This window comes from Somniosus microcephalus, unplaced genomic scaffold (assembly GCF_052327205.1).
Source record: "Somniosus microcephalus isolate GS21.2 unplaced genomic scaffold, FLI_Smic_1.0 unresolved_chr1, whole genome shotgun sequence".
NCBI lineage: Eukaryota > Metazoa > Chordata > Chondrichthyes > Squaliformes > Somniosidae > Somniosus > Somniosus microcephalus.
In genome coordinates, this window is record NW_028225179.1 from 156,930,697 (window position 1) to 156,944,628 (window position 13,932).

The 13,932-nt window shown below is 46.6% G+C and overlaps 1 protein-coding gene across 1 annotated transcript in view; it reads right to left on the reverse strand.

Annotated features, from left to right (window-relative positions):
* Nucleotides 1-2,272: 2,272 nt before the first annotated feature.
* LOC147096321 (uncharacterized) overlaps nucleotides 2,273-13,932 on the reverse strand; it is a 46,084-nt gene continuing 34,424 nt past the window's right edge. Inside the window, exon 2 of the mRNA XM_085973854.1 lies at nucleotides 2,273-2,363. The gene's annotated coding sequence lies outside the window, so the exon portion shown is untranslated. The remainder of the gene's footprint in view (nucleotides 2,364-13,932) is intronic.

Sequence of the window (13,932 nt, forward strand, 5' to 3'; positions counted from 1 at the left end):
ACTCCCTCCCTAACAACACTGTGGGAGAACCTTCACCACACAGACTGCAGCGTTTGAAGAAGGCGGCTCAGCAACACCTTCAGGACAATTAGGGATGGGCAGTAAATGCTGGCCTTGCCAGTGACCCCCACATCCCAGGAACGAATAAAAAAATCCAGAAGAAACTTTCAACATGGAATGTTCGCACTTCTATGAAAAAAGAATAAGAAACGTACTTGAAGGGGGCGGAACACGAGGGAGGTTGAAAATATTTGTAAACAAAATGAAGTAAATCAGAAAGTAATGGTTAAATGATGTCAGAAATATGTTTTTTTAAATCTAGATTTTAGGATCGACAGAGATCTGTTTAAAAAAAATGAAAAGAAACTTTGTCTGATTTCCGAGCGGCCTCCAGCAGGTGTTTGAAGAGCAGCTGGTTCGGTCGCTCAACGCGCCCACACTCCGCCCATTTGTATCTGAAAATTACAATCCGGGTCCTCTGTACTTCACGGGACCCCGGTTTGCAAATGACGTTGTTTCCCCCTGAAACAGGCGGGCGTTCCCGCTGCCCATCTCAGGACCCTACCCAAGGTGGCGATGGCTGAAGCTCCAGTGTAGACTTTAGTGCCATTTCCAGGCGACTCTCACTCCGGTTACACCAGGCGGCAGCTCTTAAAATCAGCCCCATTAGTTCAGGATAGGAACAGGAAGAGGCCATTCAGCCCCTCGAGCCTGTTCCACCATTCAATGAGATCATGGCTGATCTGTGACCTAACTCCATACACCCGCCTTTGGCCCATATCGCTTAATACCTTTGGTTAACAAAAATCTATCAATCTCAGGATTAAAATTAACAATTGACCCAGCAGCAATTGCGGTTTGTGGAAAAGTGTTCCAAAATTCTACCACCCTTTGTGTGTAGAAGTGTTTCCTAATTTCACTCCTGAAAGATCTGGCTCCAATTTTTAGATTCTGTCCACTAGTCCTAGACTCCCCAAGCAGCAGAAATAGTTTCTCTCTATCTACCCTCTACCCTATCAGTTCCCCTTAATATCTTGAAAACTTTGATTAAATCAGCCCATAACCGTCTAAATTCCAGGGATGGGCATTGTAAGGAGCCAGAGTCTGGAGCAAGGTGTAAATAAAACAAACAACACGTTTAGTTCCCCAGCTCTACACAGGCCCTTGCTGATCTTTCAGTTCCCAGTTCCGATGCAGGGTGTATTCCCGGAATGTTAACCTGTCTTCTCTCTCCACAGGTGATGACCTTGTCCACTCTCTATTGTAAACACTCCACACGCTTGAATGTTCTGATCATTTCCATCCCCTGGGTTTTCCCATGTTTCTGATACTCCCTCCTGTTCCCTTTTGATTTCACTTCTATCTGGTGCCCCTTTTACTTTTTCCTTCCCTCGGGTATTATTTAATTTGCCGTGTCTCGGATGGTCCCTTTGTCATGTCCTTCCCACTGGTGTTCTATCTCACCCTAGTTCCTCTCCCCTGCCCCTCTTTACCTTTAACTTCCCAGCTGGAGTCTCTGGTTCCCTTGGTGTATTTCTGCCCATGTTTTAATTCTCCTCTGTCTCTGGGCCCTGATGATTCTCGATGTTCTTGAGGTTTTTATTTAATTTTACAGGAGTCTCTGGAACAGTTGCCACGAGTTTGTTCCCCTGCACCGATTAAACAAACAAATCTCACCAACAAGACATTGTCACTGGGTTGTAGCCGCCCTGACCTCAGGTGACATTTGGACCATCCGCACCACCTGTGACTGAGACCGACGCCCATCAGTTTGCAGCTGGCAGGAGGCGGGGTGAAATTATGGGATGGACCTGTTAGTGACCTTTAACCCCGCAGATTGTCAGCGGGGCAGAGTTTTTCCCGCCGTCATTCCATCCCGGATTGAAGAAGGGAAAGATTCTCTCAGTGAAAGTGTGGGTGAAAGTGTGGAGATGGGACATGTTGTCCGCATTGTAAAATGACACCTGTCCGCCCTCATAGTCCAGGTACAGCCCGATCTTCCGGGGCTTCACACTCGGGGTGAGGGGGGTCGGTGAAGGGGAGGTGTTGGCTAAAAAGCCAATTCCAGGGAACAGCCTCATGATCCAGTATCCGGTCTCAGGTATCAGGTCGATTCCTTTTCTTCTCGGCGGACTGTCGGGTCACTCCCACAACCCACCATGTCTTGTTCCCCACCTCCACCTCCCAGTAGTGTCTCCTTGATGTGAATCCCTCCGATCCCAGGACACAGGCCCTGTAATCAAACCACTCCGGGGTGTCAGGGAGCGGCTGTCGTTTGTCTCCGAGTCTCACACTGGTCCGGTCCTCAGACAGGATGAGCCGGGGATTCGCTGTGTTCGGATCCAGAGTCAGAGAGGCTGGAGCTGGGGGAAAGTTAAAATAACACAGTCAGTGATTTCGTTTCTTGCTGTGATTTGTTCAAATACTTTCCTTTCTAAAGTGCCCAGTGGGGCTCTGTGTTGTATTCATAGAATCTGCTGCCACTCCAGGGTTGATGGCCGAGAGGGGAGAGAGCGCGGGAGAGGAGGGGAAGGGAGACAGAGGGGGAGGGGAGAGAGAGCGGGTGGGGAGGGGAGAGTTAGCGGGTGGGGGAGGGGAGTTAGATGCAAGTGTCTGGTTCAGCCTGAGACAGTGGCCAAGGAGGGGATGGAGTTGGTGGTCAGAATGCAGGGTTGTTGAGAATTTCCAGGGACGATGGCTTAAATCTTCTCAATGTTTAACTGGAAAAAATTCTGCTTCCTCCATAACTGGATTCCAGTTAAGCTGTCTGACAACACAATGGAAGTTATGCTGAACTTTTATAAAGTGCTGGTTAGGCCACAACTGGATTATTGCATCCCGTTCTGGTCACCACACTTTAGGAAGGATGTGAAGGCCCTTGAGAGGGTGCAGAGGAGATTTACCAGAATGGTTCCGGGGATGGGGGATCTTAGCTACATGGACAGGTTGGAGAAGCTGGATTTGTTTTCATTGGAGCAAAGGAGGTTGCGGGGTGATTTGATAGAAGTGTACAAGATTATGACGGGTTTGGATAGGCTAGACGGGGAAAGGCTGTTCCCACTAGTTGATGGTACAAGGACTAGGGGCCACAGATATAAGGTTTTAGGCAAGAGATCCAGGGGGGATGTGAGGAAAAACTTTTTCTTACAGCGAGTGGTGAGGACCTGGAACACTCCGCCGACGGAAGTGGTGGAAGTGGACACAATGTTTTCAAGGGGAGACTGGATAGGCACTTGAGGGAAATAAACTTGCAGGGCTACGGGGATAGAGCGGGGGAATGGGACTGACTGGATTGCTCCACAGAGAGCCGGCACGGGCCCGATGGGCCGAATGACCTCCTTCTGTGCCATTATGACCTTATGACAATGGCAGTGCAGGGGCCATGAGATGGGTGCAGAGGAAGAGCTGGGTGTCATCGGTGTATATCTGGAAACTGACCCCCTTTCTGTGGTTGAGGTTGGCAAGTGGTCACATGTAGATCAGTGAGAGAAGAAGATTAAGAATAAATACTTGAGAATCTCCTGGGGTGCAGTGCGGGGGTGGGAAGAGAAGCCATTGCTGGAGATACTCTGGCTACGATCAAATAGTTAATGTGAACCAAGTAAAGGCAGTCCCACTGAGTAGGACAATTGAGGAGAGACATTGGAGGAGAATGGTCAATGTTTGCAGAGAGCTCCAGGAGGATGAGGAGGGAAAATGCGCTATACTCACTGTCACAGAGCATGTCATTTGTGGCCTTTATTTGGGCCACTTTGGGGCTATGATGACAGGAATGAAAATCTGGTTAGTGTGGTTCAAACATGCAGTTGTGGAAAATGGCCAGGGATTTCAGAAGTGATTGCATGGTCAAGGACTTTGTAGAAGAAAGTAAGGTTGGAGATCAAGTGCAAGGACAGAGGGATAGAGGGTGGGTAATTTTGAGGGAGGGTGTGTTGACAGGATTTGAAAAGGAGCTGGATAGGACGTGAGGAGAGGGAACCAGTTACAATGTGAGCCAGCATGAAACCAGGAAGAGAAGTTGGGTGGGCAGCAGTTTAGTGGGAATGGGGTCAATGGAGCAGGAGGTGGGTCCAGCAGTGAATACAATCTCAGTAAGACAGGCAGCCTGGCTTCTGATTGGTTACTTGCACCATGGATATGTAAAATAAAGAGAATAATGCAGCGAGAGAATAAAAATAAAAATACCAAACATTGAACCGAATGTTGATGTTTTATCCAGTAGGAACATTGGTATAAAATATCAGAACATACATTGATGTGAATTTAAGAACTGAAGTAAGAACTGTGAATAACTCAAAGCAGATCAGAGAAAGTGGGTGAGAGTCTAGGTGGAAGTGAGTGATGGTGGGATTAGTGTCACTGTGTGAAGCTGCTTTCAAAGGTGATGTGATGACTTTCTAGCGTGGTTCTAAACTCAGGTTTAAGCAGCTGTTTTCAAAGGCCACAAGGAAAGTACTGTTGTGACTAAAATATTTCACAGGTAAGACAGAGTCCAGCAGAGGAGTTAGAGAAATTGACGGGACTGAAGGCCGATAAATCCCCAGAGCCTGATAATCTACATCCTAGGGTAGTTAAAGAAGTGGCCCTAGAAATAGTAGACGCATTGCTGGTCATCTTCCAACATTCAATGGAATCTGGAACAGTACCCATGGATTGGCGGGTAGCTAATGTTACCCCACTATTCAAAAAAGGTGGTAGAGAGAAAATGGGGAATTACAGACCGGTAAGCCTGACATCGGTAGTGGGGAAAATGCTAGAGTCCATTATAAAAGATTTAATAGCAGAGCCCTTGGAAAACAGTGGCTGGATCGGACAAAGTCAACATCGATTTACAAAAGGTAAATCGTGCGTGACTAATCTACTGGAATTTTTTGAGGATGTAACTGGTAAAATAGATAAGGGAGAACCAGTGGATGTGGTGTATTTGGACTTTCAAAAGGCTTTCAATAAGGTCCCGCATAGGAGATTAGCGTGTAAATTTAAGGCACATGGGATTGGGGGCAAGGTACTGGCTTGGATAGAGAACTGGTTGGCAGACAGGAAGCAAAGAGTTGGAATAAACAGCTCTTCTTCTGAGTGGCAGGCAGTGACTAGTGGGGTACCGCGGGGATTGGTCCTTGGACCCCAGCTATTCACAATATATATTAATGATCTGGATGAGGGAACTAGATGTAATATCTCCAAGTTTGCAGACGACACAAAGCTGGGTGGGCATGTGTGCTGTGAGGAAGATGCCGAGAAACTCCAGTAGGATTTGGACAGGTTGGGTGATTGGGCAGAAGCATAGCAGATCCAATATAACGTGGATAAATGTGAGGTTATCCACTTTGGTGTCAAAAACAAGAAGGCAGATTATTATCTGAATGGCAATAGATTGGGAGAAGGGGAAGTGCAACGAGACCTGGGCGTCCTTGTGCACCAGTCGCTGAAGGTAAGCATGCAGGTGCAGCAGGTGGTTAAGAAGGCAAATGGCATGTTGGCCTTCATAGCGAGAGGGTTTAAGTACAGGAACAAGGATGTCTTGATGCAGTTGTACAGGGCCTTGGTGAGACCACACCTTGAGTATTGTGTGCCGTTTTGGTCACCTTATCTGAGGAAGAATGTTCTTGCCATGGAAGGAGTGCAGCGAAGATTCACCAGGCTGATACCTGGGATGGTAGGAATGACGTATGAGGAGAGATTGGGTCGATTGGGCTGGTATTCGCTGGAGTTTAGAAGAATGAGAGGGGATCACATTAAAACTTATAAAATTCTAACAGGACTAGACAGACTAGATGCAGGAAGGATGTTCCCGATGGTCGGGGAGTCCAGAACCAGGGGTCACAGTCTAAGGATAAGGGGTAAGCCATTTAGGACAGAGATGAGGAGGAATTTCTTCACCCAGAGAGTGGTGAACCTGTGGAATTCTCTACCACAGAAGGCAGTAGAGGCCAATTCATTAAATATATTCAAGAAGGAGTTGGATATATTTCTTAAGGCTAAAGGGATCAAGGGATATGGGGAGAAAGCAGGGGCAGGGTACTGAAATTGGATGATCAGCCAGGATCGCATTGAATGGCGGAGCAGGCTCGAGGGGCCGAATGGCCGACTCCTGCTCCTATCTTCTATGTTTCTGTGTTTCTACGTATAAGGGATGAGTTGGAAATAAATACACTGCAAATACATCTGAAGGATGCTCCTGACAAATGTCTCAAAGCACTTCACACAATGTATTACTTTTGAAGTGTATTTTCTGCTGTGATATAGGGCAGGTTGTCCAATAGGGCAGGGGGTCCAAATTAGACCTCCCCTCTCCTCAGCCCTCACAATTCCACTCTCCAAGCCCAGGCAGCTCAGTCCTATTTGGGTTTACAGTTTTTGCCAGCTTCTTATCAAACTCTCTCTTGAAGCTGCTGATACCCTCAGACAACTCTGCCTCCCTTACTTTCCATACCCTCCGCATAAAGTATTTGGGTGTGATTTACGTTTCAATTTTGCCAGGATTTACACCGTAAACGGTGCAATAAGGGAACAAAAATCACATGCAGCGCTTCCCACCTGGTTCCCACCAAGGCCGCCGGGCAATGATGCAGCAGCCGCGAAATAGGAATCCAGCGGTGCCGCACTAAACATGGGGGAAGCCTCATTAGTCTATGCAAACCGGATCCCATAATGTACATGGGACCCCAATGCAATCTTGGTCTTCCATTGGATGGTGCGTGAGCTGTGCAAGCCCCGCCCAGTGGAACAGTCTGTAGAATGGCCGAACCTGTGGTCCTTAAAGGGACCGCTGGAAACCCCATAGGGAATGATGCAGGGAGTTCGTTCTCTCCGGTGTCCTGGGCAGGATTTATCCCTCAACCAACATCACGAAAACTGGTCATCTGGTCATTATCACATTGCTGTGTGTGGGAGCTTGCTGTGCAGAAATTGGTTGTGGCGTTTCCTACATTACAACAGTGACTACACTTTAAAAACTCTTCATTGGCTGTAAAACGCTTTGGGACGTCCTGAGGTCTGAAAGGCGGGATATCAAAACACGTCCTTTTCTGTAACAGTTTCTCTGTGGTCAGGAGGTTCCTGAATTGTCCTGCCTGCTGCTGGCCGCTCCTCGGCTTTGTCCCCCACACCCCTCCCCACTGCATCTTCCTGCCATTTTCTCAGTTTGAGACTATCGCGACTTTGTTGTAGACTCTGTGACTGTGTTAAACCTGTTTATCTTCTCTCTGCGGTTTAGGATCTTGAGAACTTCAATAAGATCACCCCAAGCCCTCCCTTATCCAGTGCAAAGACTCCTGACTTCCAGACTAGACACGGACATCAGTGATCATTTAATCTGGGGTCCGGGAGCCCGTTCAGTCTCTTCTCATCTGGATTTATAAATCAGGAAAAGGAATATAAGAGTTTTACCGGGGTTAATGGCGTCTATCATTTCTCTCCACGCTGTGTACTGTAAAGGGCCGTTGAACTTTCCGATAGACAGGGCGCCATCTGCTACTGACTGTACTTGACCGTCATCACTAATCCTGTAAATATTGAACAGTTGATATTATCGATCGATATTTAAAACTTTCCTGAGTTATTTTACCAAACTGTGCAGAGTTTCAGTAAAGAGCATGTCCTACCTCCTCTTCCGACAAGCTTCCTCCTGAAATAAATAAAACACAAACAGTGAGGAGGATAGTAAAAGACTTCAGGAGGACACAGACAGGCTGGTGAAATGAGCAGACACAGGGCAGGTAGAATTTAACACAGAGAAGTGTGAAGTGATGCATTTGGAAGGAAGAATGAGGAGAGGCAAAATAAACTAAATGGTACAATTTTAAATGTGGTGCAAGAACAGAGAGACCTGGGGGATCACATTCACAAATCGCTAAGATAATTGGCAAAATAAGGGAGTGGGGATTTTTTAACAATGACTTGTGACGATCTGGAATGAACTGACTGACAGGGTGGAGGAAGCAGATTCCATCGTGATTGACAAAAGGGAATTGGAGAAATACTTGAAGGGTTAATATGATTAATTGCACAGCTCTTTCAAAGAGCCGGCACAGGCACAATGGGCCTTTTGTGCTGTGGGATTCTATGATTGTAATTAGTTGAAAAGCCTGATTTGTGTGTCAGATACTGGAACTCAACATCAGTGTCACTCACAGACACAGTGACTCTCACACCCACCGCACCAGACACACCCACACACTCACAACATGGAACTGGAACTGGATTGCAATCTGAGTGCCAGGAAAATATTAAACTGGAGCAACACGGAAATAATTACAAGCAAAATATCAAGTTCAGGGCAACTCATTCCCGGGAGGTTGCAGGTATTCCCGGGAATCTGCAGACAGTGTGGGAACCGGTTAGTTCAGTGACAACAGAACCGCCCCGGAATAGACAAAATAATCGGTTTAAATCAGTTCCGAATTATTCCGCAAATGCTGCATTTATTTCAGTTATCATCGGTTATTTTGTGACTGTGAAGTTTCACTGAACTGACCCGCAATATAATCCTCACCTTCAGAAATGTCAGCCCGTCTTTTTGCTCCAACTGTTTCTGCAACTTTGAGAGTTTCTCCTGAATAGAATTTAAATTCTCTTGAATTTCTCGGAGGTTTTTCTCCATTGTTTCTAGAATCTTCCCCTCTTGTTCCCTGAGATCTCTGATTAAACGCTACTCTTTCTCACTGAGAATCTGGTGCATTTTAGCGAACTCAGATGTGATGCGGGTCTGCAGACTGCTCGACTGTTCCTACCAAATGAGATGTGAAACATAGTTAATGTCCCGCGATAAAGGGAACAAAACTAACCGAGATCCCAGAAAATCAGCACAGGGAGACCTTACCCTAACTGCGGAAATCTGCTGTTTCTGTTTTAATTCCGTTTCTAGAACTTCAGCTGATCCCGGGATTGGGATGAAAATCACAGAATAAAAGTGTTTGTGAAAACAGGCGAGTGAAAGAGTGGATCAAGTGAATCTCTTGTTCATTTTACCCTGTAGATCTCAACAGCTTCATTGATGGGCAGGAAGCGGCGCGACTCGTCACTCTGCCCGTCTCTCCCCGCAAGGCACGTCACACAGATCAGTTTCTGGTCAGTTTCACAAAACAGCTTCAGTTCTTCCTGATGTTCCTCACAGTGAAGTTTACTTTCCTTCTCTTTCCCATTCAGGTTTAATTTTCACGCTTTCTAGGCCAGACTCGCTCAGGCCCGATTGACCCGGAGGTTTCTGTCTGCAAATTCCTCTCTACATTCCGGCCCGGAGTTTGTCGCCTCCTGGTGTTCGCGGGCCGGGTGACACAGGCGCGGCACATGTTGTGGCCGCACTCCAGTATAACCGGATCGGTGAAGAAATCAAGACAAACGGGACAATTTCAATCCTCAGTGAAACTCTCCGCCTCGTGTCTGGAAGCCAGGATGAGTTTCAGCGCTTCCTGATTCAAACTGCTGGGCTGATATTTCTGTGGGTGGATCAGCCCCGGTTCGCCCATCAAATCCTCCTTCAGTTCCCTGCGGTGTTACCGTATTTACTCTGACAGTGATACAAAGTTATATGGTCACACAATAAAAGACAATTCCCAACTCCCTGTCATGAACTAACACTAAATTGTCACTAAATTTGTCTCCTCGGTTCCCTGCTCTGTTACCGTATTTACTCTTACGCTGTTACAACGTTATATATCGCACATTAATATTCCTAATCCCTAATAAAAACAGAAAATGCTGGAAACACTCAGCAGATCAGGCAGCGTCAGTGGAGGGAAAAACAGAACGTTTCAGGTCGGTGACCTTTCGTCAGAACTGGAAAGTGTTGGAGATTTAACAATCTGTCAGCAAGTACAGAGCCAGGGGAAGGGGGGAGGGGTGGGCGCGCTAGGAAATAACAACAGGGAGGGTCTGTGATAGGGTGGGGGGCAGGAGAGAATAAATGTCAAAAGGGATGATGGTGCAAAGCAAAAGAGGGTGGTAATGGGACAAGTAAAGAGACAAAAGGTGGGTCCAGAGGAGGTGTGAATGGTTCCAGCAGAATGGTGACGGTGGTTATGATCTGAAGTTCTTGAACTCAGTGTTGAGGCCGGAAGCTGTAAAGTGCCTAATGGCAAGATTCCTAATCCCTGTCATGATGAACTAACGCTACATTATCAGATGCTGCCTGACCTGCTGAGTGTTTCCAGCATTTTCTGTTGTTATTTCAGATTTCCAGCATCCGCAGTATTTTGCTATTGTATTAGTGTTTGGTTCACTGCCACTTCTCTCCTCGGAATGCCCACCTTGAAGAAGTTCTGCTCTTCTCTCCGACGGGATTTACGTTTGTCTCTTCAACCTTGTTCACCTTCATTGCTTTCGGTTTCCCTTCTCGTGTTTGATCAGGTATCTGCCAAGACTCGTTTTCACAGCCACATCTCTTTCCTCAGCAACTGTCTCCGGTTCCGACTTATTCCACGTGGATTCCAACTGAAATTCCACCCTTCGTGTTTCCGATCCCCCCAGGATTATAGATATCTCTGAGATATTCAGCGTTCCTCGAACTACTGCTCTCGACACATCCTGAGATCCAGGCTCAACGCCATGCGTCGCCACATCAACACTCTCGCCCTCTCCCTTCAGCAGCACCGACGCACTCTATCTCAAAGCTGTCCTGGTCCACAGTTCCATCTCATCCTTCGCCTCATCTGGCGCTTCAACAAAAAACCTTTTTTTCTTCCTTTCAGATGTCAAGGATCACGAACTTCAACAACTCTTGGACACCAGCGCCCCTCCGGAACCTTCTTCCCCTTCACTTTCCTCTGACCGCATCCCTTCTTCCAATCTCTCCCCCTGCTGTGTTTTCACTCTCCCCTCTGACCTTTCCCTCTCTGACCCCGAGCGAGGGAGGCTGCCTGGCCTGCTGAGTGTTTCCACCATTTCCTGTTGTTACTATATTATCAGAGCTGCTCATAAGCGGCCGTTTGGAAGAGACAGACGAGTAGATGTCATTTTAGAGACAAAGGCGGGAGTTAACAGTGAACTCAGGAAACGGGAGTGAGAAATATATAAGGACACATTTGAGATGGAAAGTCCGGCTCTCACAAGCGATCTTACAGAGCTCCGTGACCCTATGAGCCTCTGTCCAGTCTAACCAGGTCCGCAGAGAGAGTTGAGCGACACACATTTTGCCCGCAGAGTGAATGCCATCGCGATATTCGCCAGAAGAACCGACACACCAGGAGTGCAGCAGACTGGAGTGGACTTGCCCAAGACAGAGTCTTGAGACCAAGACTGACAGCGATCCTGTTCAGTTCCCGAGTTCTCCAATCACTTGTTCTCCACCATTACTCGACTGAACTCGCTCTGTGGGCACAACAATGCCCTGGTGTCAATCATATTGGTTTATGTCGGGCAATTCAAAGCTCGCTAAGTACTGCAGCATATAGAACCATAGTAACATAGAAGATAGGAGCAGGAGTAGGCCATTCGGCCCTTCGAGCCTGCTCCGCCATTCAATGAGATCATGGCTGATCATCCAAATTCAGTACCCTGTCCCTGCCTTCTCCCCATATCCCTTGATCCCTTTAGCCTCAAGAAATATATCCAACTCTTTCTTGAATATATTGAATGAACTGGCCTCCACCGCCCTCTGTGGCAGAGAATTCCACAGGTTCACCACTCTCTGGGTGAAGAAATTCCTCCTCATTTCAGTCCTAAATGGCTTACCCCTTATCCTTAGACTATGACCCCTGGTTCTGGACTCCCCGGCCATCAGAAACATCCTTTCTGCATCTAGTCTGTCCAGACCTGACAGAATTTTATAGGTTTCGATGAGATCCCCTCTCAATCTTCTAAACTCCAGTGAGTATAAGCCCAATTGACACAATCTCTCCTCGTACGTCATTCCTGCCATCCCAGGTATCAGCCTGGTGAATCTTCGCTGCACTCCCTCCATGGCAAGAACGTCCTTCCTCAGGTAAGGTGACCAAAACTGCACACAATACTCAAGGTGCGGTCTCACCAAGGCCCTGTACAACTGCAGCAAGACATCCTTGTTCTTGTACTCGAACCCTCTTGCTACGAAGGCCAACATACCATTTGCCTTCTTAACCGCCTGCTGCACCTGCATGCTTACCTTCAGCGACTGGTGCACAAGAACACCCAGGTCTCTTTGCACTTCCCCTTCTCCCAATCTATTGCCATTCAAATAATAATCTGCCTTCCTGTTTTTGCCACCAAAGTGGATAACCTCACATTTATCCACATTATAGTGCATTTGCCATGTTTCTGCCCAATCACCCAACCTGTCCAAATCGTACTGGAGTTTCATGGCATCCTCCTCAAAGCATACCCTCCCACCCAGCTTTGTGTCGTCTGCAAATTTGGAGATATTGCATCCAATTCCCTCGTCCAGATCATTAATATATATTGTGAACAGCTGGGGTCCTAGGACCGATCCTTGCGGTACCCCACTAGTCACTGCCTGCCACTCGGAAAACGACCCGTTTATTCCAACTCTTTGCTTTCTGTCCGCCAACCAGTTCTCTATCCAAGTCAATACCTTGCCCCCAATCCCATGTGCCTTAACTTTACACGCTAATCTCTTATGCGGGACCTTATCGAAAGCCTTCTGAAAGTCCAAATACACCACATCCACTGGTTCTCCCTTATCTATTTTACCAGTTACATCCTCAAAAAATTCCAGTAGATTAGTCAAGCATGATTTACCTTTTGTAAATCCATGTTGACTTTGTCCGATCCTGTCACTGCTTTCCAAGTGCTCTGCTATTACATCTTTTATAATGGACTCTAGTATTTTCCCCACTACCGATGTCAGGCTTACCGGTCTATAATTCCCCGCTTTTTCTCTGCCACCTTTTTTGAATAGTGGGGTAACATTAGCTACCCTCCAATCCATGGGTACTGTTCCAGAGTCTATTGAGTTCTGGAAGATGACCAGCAATGCATCTACTATTTCTAGGGCCACTTCCTTAAGTACCCTGGGATGTAGGTTATCAGGCCCTGGGGATTTATCGGCCTTCATTCCCATCAATTTTCCTAACACCATTTCCCTACAAATACTGATATCTTTCAGTTCCACCCTTTCATCAGACCCTATGTTCCGCGGTATTTCTGGGAGGTTATTTATGTCCTCCTTTGTGAAGACAGAACCAAAATATGTATTTAGTTGGTCTGCCATTTCTTTGCTCCCCATTATAAATTCCCCCGATTCTGACTGCAAGGGACCTACGCTTCACCAATCTTTTCCTCTTTACATATCTATAACAGCTTTTACAGTCAGTTTTTAAGTTCCCTGAAAGCTTACTCTCATATTCTATTTTCCCTTTCTTAATTAATCCCTTTGTCCTCCTTTGTTGAATCCTAAACTGTTCCCAATCCTCAGGATTATTGCTTTTTCTGGCCAATTTGTATGTCCTCTCCTTGGAATATTATGCTATCCCTAATTTCCCTTGTTAGCCACGGTTGAATCACCTTTTTTGTTTTATTTTTATGCCAAACTGGGATGAACAACTTCTGTAGTTCATCCATTCGGTCTTTGAATGTTTGCCATTGCCTATCCACCGTCAACCCTTTGAGTGCCATTCCCCAATCAATCCTACCCCACTCGCTCCTCAGACCATCGTAGTTTATTTAAATTGAGGACCCTAGTTTCTGAGTCAACTACTTAATTCTCCACCTTAATGAAGAATTCGATCATATTATGATCACTCCGACCCAAGGGGCCTCGTACAACAAGATTGCTAATTAATCCTTTCTCGTTACATAATACCCAGTCTAAGATGGCCTGATCTCTGGTTGGTTCCTCGACATATTGGTCCAGGAAACCATCCCGTATACACTCCAGGAATTCCTCCTCCACAGTATTGTTACTAATTTGGTTAGCCCAATCTATATGTAGATTAAAGTCACCCATGATGACTGCTGTGCCCTTATTGCACGCTTCTTTAATTTCCCTTTCAATGCCAT